This window comes from Balaenoptera ricei, chromosome 1 (assembly GCF_028023285.1).
Source record: "Balaenoptera ricei isolate mBalRic1 chromosome 1, mBalRic1.hap2, whole genome shotgun sequence".
Classification (NCBI taxonomy): Eukaryota; Metazoa; Chordata; class Mammalia; order Artiodactyla; family Balaenopteridae; genus Balaenoptera; species Balaenoptera ricei.
This window is the reverse complement of record NC_082639.1, coordinates 44,095,105-44,112,794: the sequence shown is the minus strand read 5'-3', so window position 1 is coordinate 44,112,794 and position 17,690 is coordinate 44,095,105.

The window sequence follows — 17,690 nt, the reverse complement described above, 5'->3', positions numbered from 1 at the left end:
TGAGATGGTGATAAGCAAGAGAGAGGGATAGAGAATGTGGTGGTGGGGTGGGAAGGGATTGCAACTTTAATTCAAGGGATCAGGGATCCTCACTGGGAAAGTGGCATTTGAGCAAAGATCAAAGAAAGAGAGCAAACAATGGGGAAAACTGGAAGAAAATTAACATGCTAGGTAGAGGAAACAAGTAAAAGGCCCTGAGACAGGAAGTGATGTGTTTGGAGAACAGCAAGGAGGCTAGTGTAGCTGCAGTGGAGTGAGGGAGGGGAACCGTAGCAGGAGATGAGGTTAGAGAGGTAATGGGATAGGAGTGGGGGCAGAGACTTATAAGGCATTTTAAAGACATAGGCTTGGAATCTGAGTGAGGTGGGAAGCCATTGAAGAGTTTTAAGCAGGGGAATGACATGTCTATTTTAACAGAATCACTCTGACTGCAGTATTGAAATAAGGAGAGCAGTCAGAAGGCTATTGCAATCATCCACGTGGGGGAGCATGGAGGCTTAGATCAAAGTGATGGCAGTGGAAGTGGTGGGATGTAGTCAGATTCTGAATGTATTGTGAAAGTAGAGGCAAAAGGATTTCCTAATAGGTTGGATGTAGGGTATGAGAGAAACAGAAGAGTCATGGATCATTTCAAAGTTTTTGGTCAGAGCGACTGGAAGGATGAAGTTGCCATTAATTGAGATGAAGACACCATCTTCATTCAGCAGGGACAACTGGTTTGCAATGGGACATCAGGAGTTCAGTTTTGGACATGTTAAGTTTGAGTTGCCTATTAGCAGTGCTTTGCTGGTAAATGTTTAATGACTGGCTCCCTAGGGGAAAAAAGGTGTGTGTGTGTGTGTGTGTGTGTGTGTGTGTGTGTGTGTGTGCACGCGTGCACGTGTGTGTGTGTACCCATAGAAGTTTATTATGAAGTTTACTCATATAAATGATGCATAGCAAATAATTCACAAATAATAATAAAATATACAATACTCCTTACTGTGAATTCCACATGGCCAATTTATTCTCACAGAATGCTTTAATCGATTTTTGCCAAACTTGTATTGGCAGCCAACTAATGGCTGCAACTGCTGAACAAGGATAGTTCTAGGATGAACGTTTGTTGATATTTTCATTTGCATTAATCGTAAGATGAAAGTGAAACAATAAAGACATGTTGGAACTTCACTAGTCAATGACACAAGTGTCTTCTTTGCTGAATTGGATAGTAGTTTTCCAATACTAGAAGAATATTTCCTCAAGTTTTTAATGTTATTTACAGTGTAATAGCTATAGACACAATACACTGTAAATTTATTCTGCATTATTAATATTTTTCCATCACTTTCTTAAGTCTAAGCAGTCAACAAAACAATAAATCAAGCTCTCACGGGTAGCATTTGCCAATTTCCGTGGTGTAATACTCTCACCATGGTTGATTTCAAGCTGCCAACATGATGTCACTGAACACGGAGTTAGCAAGGCATGCAAGAGTAGCACACCGTTGTATAGTATTTCCATAATACAGACAGAATGATGTAAATAACCCCAAGAGTATAAAAATAACAAAATATAGTAAAATAATTAGAAAGTGATGTTTTTAATATTACTTTTGCTTTTAATATAATTTATTTTATCTTTAAAATTTACTTAATTTAATTTTCAGTAGTGGCTGTGTTTAATACTCTGGTTCCTCTTCAGATTGTATGAGTCTTTCGCCCTTTTCAGTAATAGCTGTGTTTAACAAGAGGCTGAAAAAATTCCTGAAAATGTAACAGTTGGCTCTAGGAGTCAGCTCCAGACACCACGCTTATCTCTAGTTAGGTTGGATATATGAGTCTGGATTTGGAGGCGAGATCTAGGTCAAAGATAGAAATTTGGGAGTGGACAGCACTGAGTATTTAAAACCATGACACTGGATGATGATGGAGAGTTAGTGTAAAGACAGTCCTTGGGACTCCAACGTTCAGCTTCAGGGAGATGAAGACATCAGGAAAATGAGAGGGAACCAGCAGAGGACACTGAACAAGAGTAGCCAGAGGAAGAACAAGAACCAAAAGAGTGCAATGTCATGGAGGCCAAGTGACAAATTTGTCCCAAGAAGGAGAGAGCGATAAATTGGTTAAATGCTGCTGATAAATCCAGTAAGAATAGGACTGAGAACAGAGCATTGGATTTAGCAATTTGTCCTCCACCAGTAAAGGGAATTAAACAAACAAAAATACAGTATTTTCATGCCTCTTTGCCGTTATTCATGCTGCTCCCTCTGCCTGGGTTTGTTTTTTTTTTTCCTTCCTTATCCTTAGCAAGCTCCCTTACTGCTTCTAGGCTTTATCAGTCAGAGTGTCAGAAGGAAACAGATGACACACTGAGATTGGAATAATTAGACAAAGGTTTATTTACAAGGAGACTAATTTCAAACTTGTGGTTGGGGTGTAGAGGAAGACAAGGGATAGTTCAGGAACCTATCTGGGCTGTTAACACCCCTTGACCTGAATGGGTGGGGAAGGGGGGAGAAATTACAGAATCTGGAAAGAGTCTTGTTCATCAAGCCATCTTGAAAGGGGCAATTACCTTCAGAGGAGGTTCACAGCCAGCCCAAGGCAAACTTACAGGGAGGTAGCCAGGGAATTACTACCTGGCCCTTCCTCCCCTCCCTCTCACCAATCTCCTGCAAGGGTGTGGGCCCATACCTAAGTGGAACCCAGGGAGCAAAGGAGCCCATTGACTTACTCTGTTCAGCTTCAGTGTACTGGGAAGACAGTGAGTGGACAGTGGATCTAAAGGACCAAACAGAAGGTATTCAGCACACAAACTCAGCTCAAAAAACAACTTCTCTTTGAGGCTTTTCTCAATACCTTTAGGTAGTTAGATGCCCCTATATTATGCTTCCCTTTAACGTAGCACTTATGCTGTATTGCAGTGATCCTCAGTCCCAAGTGCACCTTAGAGTCACCAGGGGAGCTTTTAAAAAATACCGATATCCAGGCCCCATCCCAGACCAATTGAATCAGGAAGTCGGGGAATAGAGCCTCAACATTAACTAGTGCTTTAAAAAAAAAAAATCCTCCGGGTGATTCTAAGATGCAGTCAGAATTGAGAACTACTGCTGTGCTTTCATTCCCTATCTACCTGTGCTTCCTTAAGGAGTCTGTGAGTGCTTTGAGGGCAGGACTATGTCTGATTCAAGCCTGTGTCTTTAACATGCAGCACAGAACCTGATACAGGGCATTAAAGAGTATGATGACTTCACATTTTGTGTAATTTTATTAGGATTGTGGTATATACGTTGCCTAGGGCCTTGTTTTTCAAACTGTGTGCTGCAATCCATTAGTACGTCATAGAATCAATTTAGTGGCTTGGAGCAGCATTGAAAAAAAAAAAAAAGAATTGAATAGAAAATACTGAGTGGGTCCTGTATAGCAAGGATTAGTATAATATTGTGAAACAGGTATGTGTGATCCAAACTATAATGTAAACAATGTTTCTACTATGGGTTGCATTCAAAATGCTTGAAATCCACTGACCTAGGACAAGTAATATAACTCCCTTTGCTTCTGTTTTGTTATCTTTAAAATGGGGCTAATAATAGTACCTCCTACCTCATGGGATTGTAATGAAGATGAAATAAGCTAACATATATAAAGTGCTTGGTGTCTAGCACAGAGTAAATAATCAACAGCAGCTGTTTTATTGTTCAACAACAAAAACATTTTAAAAAAGCAGAATATAAAATTTTGTTTATCCTGTGATTACTGCTGTATAATATTAGGCATACAGATAGATAAGGGCTTCTTGTCTTACTATTTCAGATCAGTTATTGTTAGTAAATGCTATGGCAATAAATAACCTTTTACAAATAGGAAGCTGTGTACCCAAGCTCTTTCCTTTTCTTGAGGCCAGGAACGTTGTGGGGCCTGATTGGGGCAGTGGAGGTACTGCCTTAGATTCTATCTGAGGCTCTGTCCTATTAATATCTCCACCGCAAATGACCAGTGCCCACAGGCTATCTCTGCACCTGCTCTTGGAAAATTAACACAGCTCTGTTTAGAGGCCCCGGGAGGAGGGACTCAGCAGGGCTTACTTATTTAAGTACCCAAAGCACTTAGCAGCATGCCTGCCTGGCACTCAATAAATTTGGGCTAAATTGAATTGAACTATTGATAACTGTTGTGTGACCTTCATCAAGTCACTCCCACTCTCTGGCCCGGAGCTTCCTGTGTGTAAAGTAAGGGAGATTGCATGGAAGGTTAGAGGTAGAAGGCACCTCTGATTTTATAAGTGGGGAAGCTAAGACTCAACTAGGAAAAGGGACTTGCCCAAGTTCACACCACAAGTTAGTAGAGAGGCAGGGGCTATAGCTGAAGTCTCTCCACTCCATAGTAAGGCACTTTCTACGGCATTGTATTGTCAATCCAATTCTTTAATTCTAGGAAACAGAGACAACAAACTAAAGATACACATAGTAGCAGGGATAGATCTTAAAAAATATGTACACAAGTGTACAAAGTAAGTTACAGAATGAGAACCATAATCTGGCACCATTTACATAAATGTAAACTGTGTGTACACAATATGAAAACACACATTTACAAGAACAATATAAAGTTACACAATAAATACATTAAAGAGTTATCTGTAGGGGTCGGGAGAAGAAAGAGGGTAGAAGGGAATAAATAAGTAGATAAGATGGAAGACCAGAGAAGACAACTGAATAATATGTTTAACTCAACTCTCTGCACTTGAAGTCAAAAACTAAAATAAAATAAAATAACCTCTGCTTTCTCGTGGATTTTATTTCTAGCAGTATGTGTAAAATGCAAAGCACATAGGCTCCGTCATTGAATTCTAAAAATCTCCCTCCTCTCCCTGGCCTCTACCCTCATTTAGGCCTCAGCTTCTCTCACTGGGACTCCTGGAGCAGCTTTCCCCTTGATCTCCCTACCTCCACCCTTGCTCCATCCAATCCAATGCAATTTTCCATAGAGGAACCAGAATAATCTTTGTCACGCAAAAATCTGATCCTGGTTTTCCATGGTTTAAATACCTTCAGTGGCTTTGTAACAAAATGACCTAGGCAGCGTGGAGCAGTGATCGAGCACGCTGGAGTTGTCCGAGTGCGTGTGTAGCCCAGTTCTGCCATGTTCTGTGGGATTTTAAGCAAGTTAATTAACCCTACTGTGCCTCAATTTCCTCATCTATAGAATAGGAATAATAGGCACCTACTCATTTTGTGGTTGGCACGTTAAATAAATGTAAAGTATTTCAAACAATGCCTGTTACACCACAAACATTTAGATATCATGATTGTTATTCCCAGGCTCTTAACAGTTTGGGTCGCATGTAACCCTTCAGTCTCACGTCCTGCCTCTTACTTCTCGTTTCTGATGCCTGGAAGGCCTTGCTTCCTCTCCCTTGCCTGGTAGACTCCCACTGGATTAGAAGTCCCTTTCTCCGGGAAGTCATGCTTCAGTTCCCTTGCCTCAGATGGGGTGCAGTTGATGGGGAGTCCTTTCTCTGTGCTCCTCAGACCCCTGTGTATTTATCCCTGTCGTGTTGTAAATTTCTCTTCAAGTGTCTGTTTGCCAAACACGTAGAGCCTCGCACATTGTAGGTATTCAGTAAACATTTCTTTTTAAAAACTTTTTATTGATGAATAATATATGTACAGCAAAATTAATATATCTTAAGCATACAGCCTTAATAAATTTTTGAAAACTGCACACACCATATAACCTGCACCCACATCTATAAACAGAACATTTCCAGGACTCTGGAAGCCCTCCTCATGCCGCCTTCTAGTCACTACCTCCCAAGTCCCCAGTCCTGACTTTTGCAGCATAGATTACTTCTGCCTGTTTTTGTACTTTATCTAAGTGTAATCATGTAGAATGTACTCTTTTCTATCTAGGTTCTTTCACTCATCTTACGTTTCACTCAGTCTTCAATATTTCATATTTTTGTGTATAGTTGTAGATTGTTCATTCTCCTATTGTGTGTATACTATTAAGTTGTATGAATGTGCTATAACTTTATCCATTCTACTGTTGATGGGCACTCAATAACTATTTCTTGAATAAATGAAGAAATCTGTCCATTCTGCTACATTTTGTATTTCTTGAGGAAAGAGACTGGATTTTATTAATCTTTAAGTCCCCAGGACCTAGCACAGGGCCTGGCACTGGGTGGGAGCCCAATGAGTATTTGAGGAATGAACTGATGCATAATTCCCCTGAGACTTTGTAATTAAACTGGTCACTTCCCCATCCTTGGTGGGGCCCCAGCTTCAGAGCCCTGGGTGATGCAGGTGAGTTGCTAGGCAACAGCATGAGGTTGGCTCCGGGGTCACAGTGGAGAGTATGCTGCGGAGGAGGCTGAGGCTGAGGTAATTGGAAACATTTCTATTCAGCAGCCTCTGAACTGCCTCTGGTTTCTCCCCTCCAGCCCATCCCCCACACAGCTGCAGGAGGGATCTTTCTAAAACAGGCATCGGACACAGCATGCTCTATTCCAAAACCTTTGAGCTCTCAGTTGAGGGAACTAAGGTTCTGAGATTTGAAATAACTTGTCCAATGTCCACAGAACAAGTCAAGTGCAGAGCTAAACCCAGGTTTGTCTGATTTTAAAGCCCAAGCCCTGGACTTCCCTGGTGGCGCAGTGGTTAAGAATCCGCCTGCCAATGCAGGGGACACGGGTTTGAGCCCTGCCCAGGAAGATCCCACATGCCGTGGAGCAACTAAGTCCGTGCGCCACAGTTACTGAGCCTGTACTCTAAAGCCTGCGAGCCGCAACTACTGAAGCCCGTGCGCCTAGAGCCCCTGCTCCGCAACAAGAGAAGCCACCACAATGAGAAGCCCACGCACCGCAACGAAGAGTAGCCCCCGCTCGCCGCAACTAGAGAAAGCCCGCGCGCAGCAACGAAGACCCAATGCAGCCAAAAATAAATAAATAAATAAATTTAAAAAAAAAACAAAAAAAAAAGAGCTTTAAAGCCCAAGCCCTTTCCAGTATTTTGATTTTGAACAAGTTGGATCTGGGGTGCCCACAGGTCATTAGGTGGAGTGATTCAGGAGTTCGTGGGTCACATTGATGCCCTCCCCATCAAAGTCTTCAATGGGGTAGGTACTTCAGCAATAAGCAAGAACGAGAAGGCTGGGAGACCAGTTCTGTGTGGGAGAAGGATGACCTTGATGGTTCCCTACAACTTGGTATCTGGGGTTCCAATTGGTGGGCTTTGATCCAGAGAACAGCAGCATCAGGACACCAGGGCCTCTCTGCCTAACCTCACTGACCCCAGAAAGGCATAACATAGTGGTAAGCACTTGACCCAGACTGGAAGAACAGAGTAGGGCTGCCAGGAAAGGATTCTAGGACAAAGGGATTAATTTTGAACAATGAGTAAGAGATCAGGTAGATACAAGGGGAATGTGATGAAGGCAGTTCAAATGTCTAGATGTATGAGTTTAGGAGAGATTTAATAATCTGGTTGAAGCCTACTTTCCTAGGTGAAGTTAAAGTTCTTTCAAGCATTCATTCATTCATCCATTCCACAAATATTTCTTGGTTGAGCCATGTACCCTATGCTTTAGTCATACTGAACTCACTGCTCCTAATACAATAAACAAAAGCTCTATGCCTCTCCAACCTTTGCATATGTACACAGTTCTATGGGAAACCATGGCAGTAAGTCAGTCTAGATGTGGGATGGAGAAAGGGCATGTGAAGGAAGGCTTCCAAGAGGAAGTGTCTTCCAAACTGTTACCAGAAAGATGTGTATTGTTAACCAGGTCAGGAAAGGGGAACAGGGAACTGGTTTAGGTAGAGGAACAACATGTGCAAAGGTTCAAAGGCAAGACAGCATGGACAATCGGAAGAAGCTTCTCATGGCAAATTCTTACACATTCTTCAAGTTTCCACTCAAACATGTCCCTTCTCCTTGTGGAGCTGTTCCCAGTTATTCCAAGGAGACTTGCATCCTCTCCTGTTCCCTGAAGACTTACAATGTCTTTTCTTAGCGGATTCATTACATTATATTGTCATTTATCTGGATTGTAATATTTTGTACTTGTCTTTTCTCCTAAAGACCATACGTTCCCTGGAGGCAGGGAACTATGCCTGATTCTGCTTTGTGACAGCAACTAGTAAACAGTGGTACTATCCCTTTATATCCCCAAATGAAAGGGGATTTTTTCCACTCATCACTGGGAGAAGACTGGAGTGCTGTCCCTCCTACTCAGGGACCCCAGATTCCAATTTACAACCTACTGACTCAGTGTTACATGCTCAGTTTCCCTTAGACCTTCCCATTTTCCCCATCCTTTTGCTCACTGCCTTGTACCATCTGTACCTGTCCATCTCCTCCTCAGGCTGGAAGTCCTTGGAGAGTAAGGATCAGGGTGGCTTAATACCTTGGCTCCTCAGTGCCTAGTACAATGCCTGGCACACAGGGAGTGCTTCTCATTAATCACATGTGAAGGAGAAATATAAAGAACAATGAGTTGAATAATACATTCAGGGTGATTACAGACTCTAATTTAACTCAAAGACATCCCATTAAAAAAAATTCTTCTTTCCTGGTAGCAATTTTCTATTTGGGGCCAGTGACTTGGTTTATTGAGAGACCTTAAAGTGCTGTCGATGTGAGCCAAAGAAGGTTCAGAAAGCCTTTTCTTGGCAGGGACTCAGTCCTTTCTATTATGTCAGTTTCTTTAAACAAAAAAGGATTTAAAAAACCTTTTTTAATTGATTCTCTTCTAAACACTCAAAGAAAGAATGTCTGTCCTGTGGCTGGACTGTGATTGACTCTAAAGAATAAAGTGGAGGTCTCTTAATTGTAAGAACGCGGAATGTCTGAACCTCCCCTACTACATATTGAGTGTAATTGGCAATAATTTCCCCTTCCCCCACTCCCTGATTGAGAGACAGCTCACTTCGCATTAGAAGAAAACCAGACCACTAACCTGGGAACCTGAGTCTCGGAAAGAGTTTATTTTACCAGAGCAGGCTTCCAGAGGGAGCGGAAAGCAGGAAGCCTGCATTTTCTCTCTGCTTCAGTCCACCTGGTACCTGGACTTATCACCACGCTTATGATTGGCCTCAGCTTTCCCTCCTCCCTCTTGGGACACTTTGCAGCCTTCGAAATATTTGGGCAGATGTTTCCTGTGGAAAATATTCTACAGGGCTGCCCTCTGTTATATGAGTTTCTGGTAGAAGTATCAAAGGTCTGAAGCTGGGCCGCATATAGAGATCCTAGGAGGTATATTGTGCTTGTAAGTGATCTGTTGTAATATTAGAAAATTCCTTCTTAGAAATTTCTTCACATTACCAACAATTTAAAATCTCTTCTTCAGCAGGCAAACTTTGAAATATGTCAGACTCCTGGCCCTACCACTTATTGACTGTATAGTTTTAGACAAGTTGCCTAACCATCTCTGAAACTCAATTTCTTTTGAGGAAATAAATTTTTTTTTGAAATAACAGTTTCCACCTCCAAGGATTGTTATGAGGTAGAGAGAATAGGCATGTGAAAGAACCTGGCACATAGTAATCACTAATAAATTGTAACCATTATTAGTGTTATACCTTGGAACCAGAGGCTCAGTTGGTTTCCATATAAACACTTGCACTGGAGCTAGGGAATTCCTCTAGGCTTCCCTTCCTACCTGCTGCTTTGCACCACCTAGTCCACTCTTTCCTGGGGTCCTGCTTGGCTTCGCATCTTGACTCTTCCTTCTCATCTTGCTCTGTCTGCCTATAGTAATTTTGTTCCAATGCCTGGTTTGTAACTGACCAGAAAATATTTGATCAATCACTAAATGCAATCAGGGTTTGTATTAGTTTGCTAGGGCTGTCATAACAAACCACCACAGACTGGGTGGCTTCAAGAATAGAAATTTATTTTCTCTCAGTTCTGGAGGCTAGAAGTCTGAGATCAAGGTGTCTTCAGGTTTGGTTTCTCCTGAGGCCTCTCTCCTTGGCTTACATGTGGCCACCTTCTCACTGTATCCTTACATGGTCATCCCTCTGTCCACATATGCCCCCAGTGACTGTGTGTCCAAATTTCCTCCTTTCATAAGGACACTAGTTAGATTGAATTAGGCCCATCCTAATGGCCTCATTTTAACTTAATCACCTCCTTAAAGGCCCCATATCCGAACATAGTCACATTCTGAGGCACTGGGGGTTCGGGCTTCAACGTATGGATTTTGATGGAAGGAGACACAATTCAGCCCATAACAGGGTTCTAAGTAGTAAGCAACAGAAATTGACTCATTGATTTTAGCAGGAAAAAAAAATATTAAAAGGGCACTGAGGATTTCACAGAATCACAGAGAAGCCTTGGAAAATAGGCAGGAATGAGAGAGGTGAGGCAGTGAGTAACTAGACCACAACTCAAATCACATCACCAAACCAGTCTGGTGAGGGCATTGCTGCTGTGACCAGTGGAACTGCTGTCTCTGGATCCTGCATGCCGCCACTGCCCCGCTGGCAACTCAGCGTGCCTGCTGCTGCTCCCACTTTGCCACTAGAATGCATTCTCTATGGCCCCTACTCCTCTGGGTCACCAGCTCCTGATTCAAATTTGGGGTGGCTGTATCTGATGAGGACACATGCCCTTGCTTACTTGCAAGGGAGGCTGGAAAAGCCATCATCTTTTGTTTCCTGCTTCTCTATAAGGCTCTGCCTTCCACCAAGACTCAAGAAGTCTCTCAACATAAGAAGATTCAGAGCTGGGGCACTCAGAATTACAAGTGTCCACTACACTTAACAAACATTTATTGAACTTTTAATATCATGCCTTGGGAATACAAAGGTGACCAGCATCTGCCTTCAAGAGTTCCAAGTCTAGTATGGTGGGAGACAGAGGAGTAAATGGGCAATTTGAATACACTGCGATAATGGTCATGATGGAGGAAAGCAGGAGGGGGCTGTTGAATTACAGAGAAGAGGAAATGACTCACATCAGGAGAAATCAGGGAAGATATTCTGGGAAAGATGATGGCATCTGAGACCTGAAGGACAAAGGAGTGCTAGCTAGCTAAGAAGTACATCTCCCTCCTACTATTCCAGGTGCCTGTTTTCAAAGCCTCTGATATGAGACACTGCTTGGCATTAGCATCCAATCTAGAGCTGTAGACACTATTGGCCAGGTACCCCAGCCTCCTGATCTAAGGACAGAGATTGGACACAAGTTTCCACAATACAGAGACATACCCCCATATGCACTGAATTCATTCATTCCTTCATTAATATTCTCAATCTCTTTTGGAAGTTTCTAGAACTGTCCAGCCCTGTACTAGGCAGAGGTAGGAGATGAAAAAAGAGAAGCCATGGTCTGCTAGGCAGAGGTAGGAGATGAAAAAAGAGAAACCATGGCTGTGGAGAAAAACAGGCTTGCAGTGGGGCTAAGGATGTGGTCCTGGGGAAGGTCTGCTGGTCACTCGGACTCATTCCCACAGACTGGTACATTACCATGGTCCAGCATCCTGACAGGCTCAGAATTTTGATTTTTGTGGCACATGAAAAGTGGCTGCATCTCTCTGATTAGAGACATATCCTCAGACTCACATTAACAAAGATCACTGTGACTGATGCATAAACCAGAAGTCCATTTATTAATTTGCAAAAAAGAAGCACTATTTGCAAGGCCAGTTTAATTCCCAAAGCAGACCAGAACACACATCAGAAGATCTGTGCATTTTCTCATGGGAAGCCAAGTATTTGGGGGTAGCCTGGTAGGCCTGGAATCAGAGCAAGGGGTGTGAGTCAATCTCAAGAGAGACCTCTCCATCAGTGAACTTAGACACTCTACTCACTTCAGCTGTTTCTCAACCCTGATTGCACATTAGAAGCATCTGGGGAGATTTCTTAAGTGCTCATGCTTGGGCTCTCTCTTCGAGGTTCTGATTTAGTTGGTCACAGCAAAGCCCAAATGGGAATCTTACTTTAAAAGTAGCTGAGACTGGGACTTCCCTGGTGGTCCAGTGGTTAAGACTTCATGCTCCCTATGCAGGGGGCCTGGGTTCGAACCCTGGTCAGGGAACTAGATTCCGTATGCTGCAACTAAGAGCCCACATGCTACAACTAAAAGATGCCCCATGCCGCAACAAAGACCCAGCGCAGCCAAATTAATTCATTAATTAATTTTAAAAAAAGTAGCTGAGGCAAGTCTAACATGAAGCAAAGGGCTACTTTCTAGATCTTGTCAAGGAAATCATGATGTTAATGTTACTTAGCTAAGACTTCTCATCCCAGGGCAGTGTCTGGAGAGATACCTATGACTTTCCCTTTTCAAGTTTCCATGGTTGACCATCCTCCTTTTTCTATTCACACAGATGTTCTCCAAACAGAATATGTTACAATTGATATAGTTTCTACTCATTAAATCACAGTCAGTTTCTAGGTCTGCAGCTTTGAGAGTACTTCCAGATCACCTTGGCCACTTGGTGAGAGTTTTGAGTGTTCCCAAACTTCTCTGACAGTTTTACACAGGGGCTCTTAGCTTCCTACAGATGGTTAATTTCATTTATGGAGAGTGGATTTTATTTCAGGGGCAACCTTATTCTCAGTCTTTTTGAGGATGTCCCACTGTTTGCCATCAAGCATCCAGAGATTAATCTGAGGCTGTGGAAATTCAAAGAGAAAGTTTAATTACGAGTTAACTCTGACTATTATGGACATAGTGGTGGCTCAATTGAGCCACCACTATGTCCATAATAGAGAGGTTTTGACCTTTTCGGGGTATGTGACCTTGGGCAAAGGCTTTATTACCCTGAGCTTCATTTGTAACCTGTGGATTATCATGCCTAGGCTTTTATTTTATATATATATTTTGGCTGCGTTGGGTCTTCGTTGCTGTGTGCGGGCTTTCTCTAGTTGCGGTGAGTGGGGGCTACTCTTCGCTGCGGTGCACGGGCTTCTCACTGCAGTGGCTTCTCTTGTTGTGGAGCACGGGCTCTAGGCGTGTCAGCTTCAGTAATTGTGGCACGCGGGCTCTAGAGCGCAGGCTCAGTAGTTGTGGCACACAGGCTTAGTTGTTCTGCGGCATGTGGGATCTTCCCGGACCAGGGCTCGAACCTGTGTCCCCTGCACTGGCAGGCGGATTCTTAACCACTGCTCCACCAGGGAAGTCCTATCATGCCTAGGCTTTAGAGTTGTGGTGAGCAGTAAAGATACCGTATGAAAAATCCTTGGCATGATGTAAGCACTCAATGAAAATAACTTTTAATATTGATATTATTGAAGGAATCTGTTTTTCAAAAGTTAGGGAGTATTTTCTCAGAACCAAACTCCTTCTCTCTTTAGTTTTTTAGAATAGTAATTTTATCATGCTTTAAAAATAGTAATACATGCTCATAAAAAATTCAAGCAGTACAGAAAAACACAAGGAAGAAAGTAACAGATCACTCTTAATTCTAACACTCAAAATAACATCTTTAACATATGGTGAAAATCATTCTGAACATCTCTATATGTATTTATACAGGATAACTGACACAGAGAAGTAATTTTAAAGGGCTCACACTGAGCAAGATGTTTCAAATAAAATATTTAATTAAAAAGCCTTATTGAAGTTAATTTAACAAATAAAAAATGATGAAAGGATTGATGAATGATAAGTTATGAAAAAGATTATGAAAATAATTGGAGTTGTCATTTTTTTTAAAACTACACATTTTAATGTTAGACGATATTGACTATTGTCTATCATAAGGATGATTAATACTCTCTACTTCTCCCATCTCCTCTCCTACTGTCTAATTTTTGTTATTATTTTTACTTTGCCAATATTCATAATGTTTACACTAATTCCTCAAGTTGTTTAGGCTAAGTTCTAGATTTAAATAGATGCAATCTTTGGGACGTCCCTGGTGACACAGTGGTTAAGAATCCACCTGCTAAAGAAGGGGACACGGGTTCGAGCTTTGATTCAGGAAGATCCCACATGCCGCGGAGGAACTAAGCCCGTGCGCCACAACTACTGAGCCTGCGCTCTGGAGCCTGCGAGCCACAACTACTGAAGCCCACACGCCTAGAGCCTGTGCTCTGCAACAAGAGAAGCCACCCCAATGAGAAGCCCGCGCACTGCAACGAAGAGCAGCTCCCGCTCGCCACAACTAGAGAAAGCCTGCGAGCAGAAATGAAGACCCAACGCAGCCAAAAATAAATAAATAAATCTATTTTAAAAAGTATTAAAAAAAAATAGGTGCAATCTTCATCACCAGTGCTTCATGATAGTTTCTTTTCTTTATTTACATTCGTGTCTTGATTAGCTAGATTTCAGAATCAAGAAATTTTTTTCAAGAAGGATGCTGGATTCTTTCAATTTTTTAAATTTTAATAATAGTTTTAACAATTTTAAATTGTTAAAGCACCTGTTGCTTTTTAATTTAGCTGACAACATAGTTGGGTAAAATATTCATAGGTTACACTTTCCCTCAGAATGACGTAAACTTTTGCTGTGGAGAAGTCTGATGTGAATCTGATTTTATTCCTTTTTATAGATAACTTGCTTTTTCTGTTTGAGAAAAGAATTCTTTCTTCATCTGTGAAATTCAACAATTTGACCAGGATTAATCTCTCTTTTGATAGTATCACTAGAGAATTTATTATTTGCCTGTAATTTGCTGAGTGACCTTAGGTTAAGACCCTGTCACTCTCTGGGCCTCATTTTCCCCAAATGTACAATGAGGGAGATATTGAGTCCTTTCAGCTTTGTCAGTCTATGCTCCTCTGATTGGATTCATGAATGAGCAAGCAGGTAGTTTTCCTTTTATGGGTTGTTAGCAAAAAATATGTAAGAACTGAGTTTGAAGAGCTGCTTATGGAGGTTATTGCAGGACTTCAAGTTCTTGTGGGAAAGTGGACTAGAGCAGCCATGTACAAGGTCCTTTTCCATCCCTAGAGTGAATCTTGAATAACGATGCTTTGATATGTTTCTGTGATTGGGGGCCCAGTTGGCTAAAGTCTGATGTTTCATAGAAGTTTAGAATAGGAATGTATCTTTCAGCCCTTCTAACCCAATGTTTATCATTGTACACATTAGCAACTGGATGCTCAGAGAGGGGGTATGGCTTGTACAAGGTCACACAGTGAGTTAGTGGCACAGCAAGGACTGGAATTCAGACTTTATAATTCTCAACCTACACTTTCTCCTCTGCAGTGCAGTATGATGATGAGACTTAGAACAGATCTAGACCCCAGATGAGCCCATTAGCTTGACTCTGCCTTGCCATTGTTAACTGACACCAATGGGTCATCTATCTTTTTAGTGGGAACCTCTGGACATTTCAAGTGGTGGTGAGGAGAAAGGATGAAAGTAGACAGATGCTCTCCTCTTTCATTAATTCCTTTCAAGTCCTACCCATCCTTATAATGGCAGTTTCCATGTCCTCTATGAAGCCTTCTGATGCCAGAGTTTGAGGAGATCTTGCCTACCTCTCCATCCATCCATTCATCCAACCATCCAACCAGTCATCCATTTACTTGACAACTACTCACTGAACATCTTCTTTGTGCAAGGCTATTAGCTGGGGACTCATCAATGAATCAGTCATGTCTACACTTTCATGGAGCTACCAGGGCAGGAATAAAGGCAAATATGATGCAGTGCGATAAACAGGCCCTCAAGGCTCCCAAAGCAACCTGGCCAGTTTTTCACTTTGAAGCTTCTCACAGCTGCTCTCATCCTCACTTATGGTGATGGATTTTAGTTAGAATTGGGGGTAAATTTTTGAATAAACAGTAAAGTGACAAATCATAAAATGGTTATGAATAGAAAAAATGTTAAACTGTAGCACTTAAATTTCTACAATGTTTACTAGACTTATTGTTTTACCTAAATTATTTCCTGAATAGGTCTAAATTTAGAAAATTCAGAGTGAATTTGAAAAATAGCAAATGACAAATAAATCTGTAGGGATATTAAGAGATTACAAAATGACCTTGAAAGTAAGTAGCTACAGGGAATTCCCTGGCATTCCGGTGGTTAGGACTCGGCGCTTTCACTGCTGGGGCCCAGGTTCAATCCCTGATCTGGAAACTAATATCCCACAAACTGCATGGAGTGGCAAAAAACAAACAAACAAACAAAAACACCCACATAAAAATACATACAGTGGAAATGAAACTATAAAGAAAGTAAGTAACTGCAAAGGACAATTATTATGAAGCAGACTAGAAATTAAGAAACATAAAACTGGAACAAAGAAACTAAAAGAAGACAACTTACCATGTTGATGCAGCTATACAATATGCAGGAATAATTCACAAAGAACTGCTAATAGAGGAATTGAGTGGTTGGCTGTTCAATAATACTCTCCTACAGTTACAGTGTCCCTAAAGTATGAGCTGGGCAACCAACTTTGCTTTTTGTAGGGAAACTGCCTGCAACCTATAAATAACTAGAGTGACTAACAATAATCTTTACAGTTGGCAGCTCTATGACTCGTAGAAAAAAATACAGAGAATTTATCACACAAAAGGCTACTAGTAAGATAACTGTTAAAGTGAACAAACCAGAACTATATGTATCAATATGGTTACATCACAAAAATAAATGCTGAACAAAAAAACTCAAGTTGTAAAAATATATTTACATACGAAACCATTTATATAAAGTTTAAAAAATGCAAGTTATCAGCATCAACTCTTGTTTTGAAAAATCTCTATCAAATACATGTAGAAATAAATATAGATGTGTAAGTATATGTGGGTTAGTATACGTATAAATATTTCCTAGCTCTGTCTGCCTAGAGCACCTAGAAGCAGTAATACCCCAGTAGCAATGATCACATCTAGTACCCAGATCTTGGTTTCTAATTACCTGTTTTCAATAAAAAGAATCAGTGCTCCTTGGAGAAGTGATTGATTCCAGGGCTGGGAAAATACAAGATGAGCCTGGAGCATCTTGTGGTGCTAGGATAGAGACATGTCAAAAAGACACAGAAGCCAACCAAAAGAGTTCCCAATGGCCAAAACTTGAATAATTTGAGCAACAAAATAAATAATCATAGTTTGGATTATAACCCAAAGAATGAAATAAAATCACTAAGTCCTTACTGATATAAATAAATGATTGAATAAATAAACAAATGAGGGAGAAGGAAAAAGTCTCCCTTACAGAAGAATTTCGATAAATAAAAGTAGAAGGAATTAGGGAATTAGAAAATCACATTAGAACATCAAAGTATTAACTGCATCAAGCAAGGTCCACTAATAAATACTGTAATTAGTGGGTTAAAATTTAAGATGAAACAAGGTAACTGCATAACTTCAAATTATATCTCCCCAAATATTTTTTTAGAAAAGGAAAAATAGTAAGTTTACAATGGAGAAACCTGGCAGCCCCATGTTAACCAAGTGGTCAAGATAAATATCACAAGTAATAAGATGTATCAGTATTGTGTATGCCTGATTGGATGCATTGAAAAGGGCACATAGCTTTTGTGATACTCTTCCCCAAAATCCATAGCCTTAATTGAATCATGAGAAAACCTTAGACAAACCCAAATTGAGGGACATTCTACCAAGACAAGTACTCTTCATTATTCTCAGAGTCATGATAGAAGAGGAAAGACTAAGGAACTGTTACAGATTGAAGGAGACTAAGGAGACATGATGATAACTAAATGCCTGTAGGGTCCTAGATTGGATTCTAGAATAGAAAAAGGACATTAGCAGAAAACCTGATAAAGTCTGAATAAAGA